Source organism: Giraffa tippelskirchi, chromosome 6 (genome assembly GCF_054371585.1).
Source record: "Giraffa tippelskirchi isolate mGirTip1 chromosome 6, T2T-mGirTip1v1.2.pri, whole genome shotgun sequence".
NCBI lineage: Eukaryota > Metazoa > Chordata > Mammalia > Artiodactyla > Giraffidae > Giraffa > Giraffa tippelskirchi.
This window is the reverse complement of record NC_137280.1, coordinates 80,663,593-80,673,623: the sequence shown is the minus strand read 5'-3', so window position 1 is coordinate 80,673,623 and position 10,031 is coordinate 80,663,593.

Genomic DNA, 10,031 nt, shown 5'->3' with positions numbered 1-10,031 from the left:
ACCAACTGAAGCATGGACGACAGAAACAAGTGAGGTTTGACATGTGTGAGAAAAACCACACTGTCCGCTCAGCATATCTTTCCATTTTTGTAACAGGCACAGGTGGAGGCACTTGGATTCACAGAAATGAGAAAACCAACAGCAAAAATGTGAAGATGAACAGCAACCATCAGTCTGGACAAATACTGCCATCTGTCAATTCCAAGTAGACAGATATGATTCTCCAGAGCAATAAAATCTTCTGATTTTTTAACGTTGGTTCATTTAAAAACAACCACCACCATGCTGTGTTGGTACTGTCTACCTTCAGTCATGATGGAATAATTGCCATCACATTTGCCATTCTGTCTTAAACAGACTTAATGGAACAAAATACATAAGGAAAATGCTGTGAAGTATTGTTATAGCCAGCTCAGGATTGCAACCCCTAAGAGAAGGAAGCACATCAGGTGAGCCTCAAGCACTGCCTGGCCCAGGTTAGGACAATTTCCTAACCACAAAAAAAGAAGGAGTCCAACCTCTTCTACCAAAGAGAGCACAAATGCTGAGTTGAGAAGGCAGAGGTTAGTTTAGAGCCATTGAAACACCTAAAATGTAAAGACTTGAGCAACATAGAGAAGGGAACTGGCTGGGAGCCAGTTCTCTTCACATGTACAGAGAAAGACCGAAAGACCCAGCAGAAAGCAGTTGACCTGGCTGAAAGCAGAGTTGAGATACTAAACGTCACACTAGCAGACACTGGAGTTCTGGTCCAACCAGGTGAAAGAGACCTCATTAAGGCATTCATCTGAGACATAATATTCATTCCAACATCTCACAAGTAAGATTCACGTCCTAAAGAAGTGGTTCCAAATTGGAAGGGTGAGGTGATTTTTCTCCTCCCTCAAAGAACATCTGGCAAAGTCTAGAGATCTTTTTTTTATTGTCATGATGAGACATACTGGTACTGTATATGCTTAGTCGCTCAGTCGCGTCCAGCTTATTGCCACCCTTTGGACTATAGCCCACCAGGCTCCTCCGTCCATGGGATTTTTCAGGCAAGAATACTGGAGTGCATTGCCATTTCCTTCTTCAGGGGATGGGAAGTACTACTGCCATCTAGTGTGCAGAGCCAGGGATATTCCTAAACATCTCACAGTTCATAAGATAATCACACACGACGAAGAATTTTCCAGCCTAAAAATACCAACAGTGTCAAGGTTGAGAAACCCCACCCTAGAATAAGTGCTACTCTAGACCTTTGCAAAAGCTAGTAGCTAGCCTCCCCAGTGATCCTCGCCTCTTATTATTCATACCTTTGTCTAGTTCCCACCCACCCACATGGAAAAGCTCAGATGAAGCAGGACAGAGGTCTCTGTCATAGCCAGAAATGAGAACAGGTCTGCCAATAAGCACTTGAGTACTCTTGAAAGCATATTTTGCAACTATGTTGGAGTCTTAAATGACTATAACCCCAAATGATGGCTCACTGCAACCTCATAAAGAGTTCCTGAGCCAGAACCATGAAGCCAAGTCACTCCCAGATTCCTGATCTTCAGAAATGGTGTGATAATAAATGTTGTTTTTAACTGCTAAGTTTTGGGGTAATTTATTACACAGCAATAGATAAACACAACAATCTTGCCCTAGCAAAGCCTAAAACTAAGTCTTGTTAATTGTCTGCCAGAACAAAACTCAAAACTCTTTTTAAAAAATAAATAAGCCAGATTCCTTAAAATGCATAATTTACAATGTTTGGGAATACAGTAAAAAAAAAATTACTAAGCATGCAAAGAAATGAAAAAAAATGACTCATAATTTTTTTAAAGCAGTTAGAAACAGATCTTGAGATGATCCAGATATTGGAATCACCCCATAAGGGTTTTCTTTAAAGCTATTAAAATTATGTTAAAAACTTACAGAAAAATATAGTCCTAATGAGTGACCATATGAGGACAAGCCCACAGAGAAACAGAAATTATGAAACAGAAGCAAATGGAAATTCTATAACTGAAAAGAAAATATCAGAATTCAAAAATTTACTAGATGGCTTAAAAGCAAATTTAAGATGGCAAGAGAAAAAACAAGTGAACTAGAGACAGATTCATAACAATTTCCACTCTGAAGAAGAAAGATTTTTTAAAAATTTAAAAACATGAACAAAGTCCCAGTGACCTGTGGGACAATGTTAAATAGTCTAACATAAGTCCAATTCAGCTCTCAGAGGAAAGCAAAGAAAGAACAAGAAAGAAACAATTTAAAAAAAAATAGTGATCGAAATTTTCTTAAATGTAGTGAAAAACATTAACTTGCCAATTCAAGAAACTAAATGAACCCCCAAGCAGGATAAATACAATGAAAAGCACAAGTAAGTACATTATAATCAAACTGCTGAAAACAAAAGATGAAGAGACAACTTTGAAAGCAACAAGAGAAAAATGACGAAATAAATACACGAGAGGAATGACACAAAGACAATTATCTTCTCATTGAAATGATGGAGACCAGAAGGTCACAGAATAACACTGAAATGAAGAAAGAAAAAACTGTATTCTAAGAATTTTTATCCAACAAAAATCTTCTTTAAAAGGAGAGCAAAATAAAGACATTTCAGATTTTTTTAAAGTTGAAAGAAATGGTTACCAGCAGATATGCACTATAAGACCTACTGGAAAGAGTTCTTAGGCTAAAGATAAATGATACCAAATAGAAACAGAGCTACAGGAAAAAATGACACACACTTAAAAAGTTACATGTAAATTTAAAACACTAGATTTCCCCTTAATTTACTTAAAAGACAAATGCCCATGAAAAGTGAAAATAGTAACATTATAAATTGAGGTTTATAATATACACAAATTAAAATTATGGCTATATCACAAAGGATGGAGAGGAAAATGAAGTTATACTGTGTAATGCTCTTCATCCTGTTCGTGACGCCATTTGTCTTGCTGTTCACACTGTCCACGCTGTTTGCTCTACCCAGGGTAGGCAAGACGCGAGCTAAGAGGCTGGAAGAAGACTTGAGGAGCCGTAGGAACTGGAGACACATTTATTCTCTCCTGGCTGGTGTAGCAGCAGTCACAGCGTAACCTAACACAACACAACCTCTCTCCCGGCTGACACAGCAGCCGTAACAGTATTCGCTCCTGGCTGACGCAGCACTCTTACTACAGTTCTCTCCTCTCGTGGCTGACCCAACAGACACAGCCATGTAGCAACAATAGTGCCTCCGCTTTTTAGGTGGGGGTCACATATATGTACAGCCCCCAGCCCGTGCCTAAGCAAGGACCTCGTGACGTGCATGCGCAGTGCTACAAATGATCTCAGCTGTTGCATAGTCATTATTTACAAAATGCGGGGTGAAAGAGCCTGAATACACACGCTATCTTGGCTAATTTGCTCTCTCCCCACATACTGCTATTAGTTTCTTAAATTTGTGAAGTGTGAATAACAATGTGGGAAGTGAAACAATATTAGTTATAATTAGACTGTGATGAATTAATAACACATAATCCTTAAAGAACTGCTGCTGCTGCTGCTGCTAAGTCGCTTCAGTCATGTCCAACTCTGTGCGACCCCATAGACGGCAGCCCACCTAGCTCCTCTGTCCTTGGGATTCTCCAAACAAGAATATGGGAGTGGGTAGCCATTTCCTTCTCCAATGCATGCATGCATGCTAAGTAGCTTCAGTCATGTCCGACTCTGTGCAACCCTATGAGAACTAATAAAAAATAAAAAGAAAAATAGCTTTGATGCCAATAAAGAAGAAGGAAAAAAGAATACAAAGTATTCAATTAATCCAAAAGAAGGCACAAAAGAGGAAGAACACAAAGCAGTTGGGACAGATATAAACAAATAATTACATGTCATACTTAAATCTCACTATATAGTTTAGTAAAAATGAGCTGAATACTGTAATTAAAAGGAAATGATTGTCAGAGTAGACTTTTAATTAAGTTATTTTAATAAATTTATTTAATAAATTAATTTAATTTATTATCAATTTAATAAATTTATTGTCAATTTAATAAATTTATTTATTAAAGTTATTTATTTTGCTTTACAATAAAAACGATGCCCAGACCTCCCTGGTGGTCCAGTGGAAAAGAATCTGCCTGCCAATGCAAGGTTCAATCCCTGGTCTGGGAAGATTTCACATGTTGCAGGGCAAGTAAGTCCATACACCACAACTACTGAGCCCACCACACTCTAGACCCTGCATGCTGCAACTACTGAGCCCACGTGCTTCAACTACTGAAGCCGCGCACCTAACGCCTGTGCTCCGTAACAAGAGAAGCTCACACACAACTAGAGAGAGGCCTCACTGGGCAATGAAGACCCAGTGCAGCCAAAAATAAATAAATAAATAAATAATAAAAACAATGCCCAACTATATAAATGTGAAATATAAACACACAGATTAAAGATAAAGGGATGGAAAAGTATGACAATGGTAAGAATAAGAAAACTGGTATGGTTACATTAAAGTAAAACAAAGCAGACTTCAAGGCAAAGTATTTCCGCAGATAAAGGGAGACATTTCATAATAACACAAGAGTTAACTCAGCAGGAAGTCATTAAAATCTTAACTTTGCACCTAATAACTGAACTTCAAAATTCATAAAGCAAAAACTGAGTAACAGAATGAGAAAAATAAAAAATTTGCCAATCATGGCTGGAGATTTTGGCGCCTCTACCTCAATAATTTACAGAATGAGGCGACAAAAAAAAGAAATAGTGATCATATAAAAGATCTGAACCATATTATCAATGATCTTGATCTTACTGACATTTTAAGAATATCTCACTGAACGATTTTAAAATACACATTTTTTTAAGTGCACATGAACACTTACCAAAATAGACCATATACTGAGTCATAAATCTCAATCAAGTGCAAAAGATTAAAATCTTACAATATGTTTTCTGAGCATAATGGAATTAAATTAAAAGCCAAGAACAACGGATATCTGGAAAATCCTCCTAAATATTCGAAAAGTAAACAACACTCTAAATGAAAGGGAAAGTCGCTCAGTCGTGTTGGACTCTTTGCAACTCCTTGGACTATACAACCCATGGAATTCTCCGGGCCAGAATAGTGGAGTGGGTAGCCTTTCCCTTCTCCGAATGATCTTGCCATCCCAGGGATCGAACCAAGGTGTCCCACGTTGCAGACAGATTCTTTACCAGCTGAGCCACAAAAGAAACCCACAGATACTAGAATAGGTAGCCTATCCCTTCTCCAGCGGATCTTCCTGACCCAATAACTCATGACAAAAAATTAGTAGGGAAATTAGAAAATATTTTAACTGAATGATGATGAAAATAAAAAGTAACAAATTTTATGGAATGAAGTTAAAGCAGTGCCTACAAGGAAATATTCAATCATAAAAGTCTATAATAGAAAAAACCAAAGACTAAAAATTGATAGTTCAAATTTACACTTTACCAGTCTAAAAAGGAGAAAACATTAATCCCACAATGAGTAGAAGGAAAGAAATAATAAAAACCAAAATCAATTAAATAAAAACAAGCAAATAAATAAAAAATAATAAAGCCAAAAGATAACTCTTTGAAATGATTAATAAAAAAATTTGAAAAACCCAGCAAAACTAATCAAGAAAAAAAGAAAAACTTACAAATATCCAAAATAGAAGACAAGACATCACTACAGAGCCAATAGATATTTAAAGTACAAGGAATTATTATAAGCAACTTTATAATAATGAACTCAAGATTTTAGATGAAATGGACAAATTCCTTGAAACAAAATTTACCAAAAGTGACACACATGAAAAAAGAGACAATATGAATAGCCCTATTTTTTAGTATCCTATTGCTTCACAGCCAGTCCCAAAACTTAGCAATTTAAAATAACAAAAGCAACAATCATTTTGTGGCTGCTAAATTAATTGACTTCAGTTGGGTGTTTCTTCCCATCCAAGTGGTATTGGCTGGGATGACTCAGTCTGCCCCTTTCAGTTGGCAGATGGGCCACGCTGGAAAGTCCATGAATGCATTACTCACATGTCTGGTACCTCAGTGCTCCTTCAGATGATCTCTTCTCTTGAGTTCCCTCTTAACAACGCAGCCTCAGAGCAGTCATATTTTCTCTATTGTGGCTGACTTCAAGAGGGAAAGCATGAGCTCCTGGGGCTCCTAAGGGACAGAACTTAAACTGTCATTTTCCCATATTCTATTTGTCAAAGTAAGTCTTAAGCCCACACCAGCCTCAAGAGAGGGAGATGTATGCAAAGGAGTGCACACAGAGGGGTAAGAAATGGATAGCATCCCAGTTTGGAGATCCTCTACCACAGCCTAAATCTATTAAATAACCATAACCAAAAACATCCCCCCCAAAAAAACAGAACTGAAGGCCTAGATGATTTCAGTGGTTCAGTTTAGTTCAGTTGCTCAGTCATGTCTGACTCTTTGTGACCCCATGGACTGCAGCATGCCAGGCTACCCTGTCTATCACCAACTTCTGGAGCTTGCTCAAACTCATGTCCATCAAGTCAGTGATGGCATCCAACCATCTCATCCTCTGTCATCCCCTTCTCCTCCTGCCTTCAATCTTTCCCAGCATCAGAGTCTTGTCCAGTGAGTCAGCTCTTCTCATCAGGTGGCCAAAGTATTGGAATTTCAGCTTCAGCATCAGTCCTTCCAATGAATATTCAGGATTGATATCCTTTATGATGGACTGGTTGGATCTGCTTGCAGTCCAAGGGACTCTCAAGAGTCTTATATAACCCCACAGTTCAAAACCATCAGTTCTTTGGTGCTCAGCTTTCTTTATAATCCAACTCTCACATCCATACATGACTACTGGAAAAACCACAGCTTTGACTAGACAGACCTTTGTTGTCAAAGTAATGTCTCTGCTTTTTAATATGCTGTCTAGATTGGTCATAGCTTTTCTTCCAAGGAGCAAGTGTCTTTTGAATTTCATGGCTGCAATCACCATCTATAGTGATTTTAGAGCCCAAAAAAATCAAGTCTGTCACTGTTTCTATTGTTCCCCCATCTATTTGCCATGTAGTGATGGGACTGGATGCCATGATCTTAGTTTTCTGAATGTTGAGTTTTAAGCCAACTTTTTCATTCTCCTCTTTCACTTTCATCAAGAGACTCTTTAGTTCTTCTTTGCTTTCTGCCATAAGGGTGGTGTCATCTGCATATCTGAGGTTATTGATACTTCTCCCAGCAATCTTGATTCCAGCTTGTGCTTCATCTAGCCTGGCATTTCATATGATATACTCTCCATATAAGTTAAATAAGCAGGGTGACAATATACAGCCTTGATGTACTCCTTTCCCAATTTGGAACCAGTCCATTGTTCCATGTCCAGTTCTAACTGTTGCTTCTTGACCTGCATTCAGATTTCTCAGAAGGCAATTCAGATGGTCTGGTATTCCCATCTCTTGAAGAATTTTCCACAGTTTGTTGTGAGTCACACAGTCAAAGACTTTGGGGTAGTCAATAAAGCAGAAGTAGATGTTTTTCTGGAGCTCTCCTGCTTTTTCAATGATCCAACAGATGTTGGCAATTTGATCTCTGGTTCCTTTGCCTTTTCTGAAACCAGCTTGAACATCTGGAAGTTCACAGTTCATGTACTGTTGATGCCTGACTTGGAGAATTTTGAGCATTATTTTGCTAGCGTGAGATGAGTGCAATTGTGCGATACTTTGAGCATTCTTTGGTATTGCCTTTCTTTGCAATTGGAATGAAAACAGACCTTTTCCAGTCCTGTGGCCACTGCTGAGTTTTTCAAATTTGCTGGCATATTGAGTGCAGCATTTTCACAGCATCATCTTTGAGGATTTGAAATAGCTCAACTGGAATTCCATCACCTCCACTAGCTTTGTTCGTAGTGATGCTTTCTAAGGCCCACTTGACTTCACATTCCAGGATGTCTGGCTCTAGGTGAGTGATCACACCATCGTGATTATCTGGGTCATGAAGATCTTTTTCTATAGTTCTTCTGTGTATTATTGTCACCTCTTCTTAATAACTTCTGCTTCTGTAGGGTCCATACCACTTCTGTCCTTTATTGTGCCCATCTTTGCATGAAATATTCTCTTGGTATCCCTAATTTTCTTGAAGAGGTCTCTAGTCTTTCCCATTATATTCCAAAGAATAGCAAGGAGAGATAAGAAAGCCTTCCTCAGTGATCAATGCATAGAAACAGATTTCACTGGTAAGTCCTATCAGATATTTCAGGAAGAAAGCTATCGATCTTACATACCTAGTGGTCTTCCTTGCTTATCAGTTGGCTCAGTGATAAAGAATCCACCTTCCAATGCAGGAGACACAAGAGACATGGGTTCAATCCCTGGGTTGAGAACATGTCCTAGAGAAGGAAATGGCAACCCACTCCAGTGTTCTTGCTGGAGAGAGGAAATTCGCATGGACAGAGGATCTTGGCAGGCTACAGTCCATGGGTCACAGAGTCAGACATGACTGAGTGACTGAGCACACATGCACGCATGTACACACATATGCAAAAACAAATAAATCCTCAATAGAATATCAATAAATAGAATCCTGGAAACATATAAAAGTGATAATAAATCATGGCCAAGTAGATTCTAAGAAATGCAAGTTTTTGAATGTTGATTCAAAAGTGAATCTATAATTCATCCTGTTAATGAAATAAATGAGTAAAATCATATATAATTATTTTAATAGATGCAGGGGGGAAATGACAAAACTTAACATCAATTCATGACCTAAATTCTCAGCACACTAGAAATAAAAGTGAATTTCCTCAGTTTGATAACTGTTGCTTATGAGAAGCTACAGTTAGCATCATACTAAGTAGTGATATACTGAATGCCACGCTCACAACTTCTACTGAACATTATGCTGGGGGTTCTGTGTACTTCAATAAAGCATGGAAAGTGAATAAAAGGCAAAAACATTGGAAGGAAGTCAATAAAACTGCCTTTGTTCATAGAAAATGTGATGGTCTATGTAGATAATCCTAAAGAGTCTACAAAAAACTACTAAAATTAAAAAAGTTTAGCAAACTCACAGATACAAGATAAAAGACAGAAATATTAATAATTACATTTTTATGCTAGCAATAAAAATTGGAATATAAAAATTTTAATTTACAATAACATGAAATAAATTAAATACATAGAAACACATCTAACAAAAGATACTAAAGACTGTCACACTGAAAATTATAAAACACTGCTAACAGAAATTAAAGGAAACCTTCTTTCACACATTAAAACTAGAGGCACACTGATTTTTTTTTTAGATATAACTGACATTGTTAAGAAGATAAAAATAGAAATCCTTTACATTCCTATACACTAACAATAAAAATACCAAAGAGATAAATTAAGGGAACAATCCCATTTACCATTTCAACAAAAGAGGAAAATACCTAGGAATAAACAGGAATAAAAAAACAAAAGACTTGTATGCAGAAAACTATAAGATACTGATAAAACAAAAATCAAAGACAACACAAACAGAGAGAGGTACCATATTCTTAGACTGGAAGAATCAATACTGTCAAAATTACTATGCTTCTCAAAGCAATCTACAGATTCAATGCAATCCATATCAAATCACCAGTGGCATTTTTCACAGAACTAGAACAAAAAAATTCACAATTTGTATGGAAACACAAAGACCCTGAATAGCCAAAGCAATCTTGAGAAAGAAAGATGGAGCTGGAGGAAACAAACTCCCTGACTTCAAATTATACTACAAAGCCACAGTCATCAAGGCAGTATGGCACTGGCATGAAAGCAGACATATAGACCAATGGAACAAGACAGAAAGCCCAGAGATAAACCCATGCACCTATGGGCACCTTATCTTTGACAAAGGAGGCAAGAATATACCATGCAGAAAATATAGTCTCTTCAACAAGTGGTGATGGAAAAACTAAACAGCTATGTGTTTTTTTAAAAAATTAAATTAGAACACTTTCTAATACCATACACAAAAATAAACTCAAAATGGATTAAAAACTTAAATGTAAGGCTGGAAACTATAAAGCTCTTAGAGGAAAACATAGGAAGTATACC